Here is a 1,156-nt window from a genome sequence, read left to right as displayed (position 1 = left end):
CGGGGCCAAATCAATGCAAAAGTCAATATCCCTATCGGGTGGCATCCCCGGCAGGTCTGCAGGAAATACCTCCGGAAACTCACGAACAACTGGTACGGAGTCCATGGAAGGAACCTCCGCACTGGAGTCACGAACATAAGCCAAATAAGCCAAATACCCCTTCTCGACCATACGCCGAGCCTTCATATGAGAAATAACCCTATTGGTAGATTGACCAGGAGTCCCTCTCTACTCCAATCGAGGCAACCCCGGCAAGGCTAAGGTCACGGTCTTGGCGTGACAGTCCAATATAGCATGATAAGGTGACAGCCAATCCATCCCCAAAATAACATCGAAGTCAACCATATCGAGAAGTAGGAGATCTACGCTGGTCTCAAGACCCCCAATAATAACCACACACGAGCCATAGACACGATCTACCACAATAGAATCACCCACCGGTGTGGACACATACACGGGAGCACTCAAAGAATCACGAGGCACAACCAAATATGAAGCAAAATAAGATGACACATAGGAGTATGTAGACCCTGGATCAAATAGAACTGAAGCATCTCTACTGCAAACTGAAACAGTACCTGTGATAACAGCATCGGATGACTCAGCCTCAGGCCTGGCTGGGAGAGCATAACATCGGGGCTGGGCCCCACCACTCTGAACTACATTCCTGGGACGGCCTCCTATTGGCTGGCCTCCACCTCTAGCGGCCTAACCTCGACCTCTAATACCTCGACCTCCACCTCTAGCTGCGCGGTCCGCGCCCATTAGCCTGCGCGGCCGCGCTACCTCTATGTGCAGTCCGCGTCCCCAGCTTCAGAAGTGAATGATCGAAGGCCAAGACCCCTACGCGGCCGCGCTGCATTTCTGCGCGATCCGCGCCAGCCCTGCAGGGTAATTTTTGTCCAGTTTTTCTAGCATAGTATAAATAGGATATTTTATTATTTCTAGGTCAAGTTTTAGATATCAGATAGCAGCAGCACTCGTGAGACTCTAGTTTTGGCCTATTTTGGGCAATTTCATCTTGCTTTATCGTGGATTCTTGTAGATTAACATTCTAGTTAATTAATATGTTGATTTTATCTACATTTTCTTCAATTTCTATTGCCATTATGGCTAGCTAAACCCATAGCTAGGGTTGTGGCTCAACCCTAGTGTG

The sequence above is a fragment of the Nicotiana attenuata genome, unplaced genomic scaffold (genome assembly GCF_001879085.1).
Source record: "Nicotiana attenuata strain UT unplaced genomic scaffold, NIATTr2, whole genome shotgun sequence".
In the NCBI taxonomy this organism is placed as follows: Eukaryota; Viridiplantae; Streptophyta; class Magnoliopsida; order Solanales; family Solanaceae; genus Nicotiana; species Nicotiana attenuata.
Note: the sequence above shows the minus strand (reverse complement) of the source record.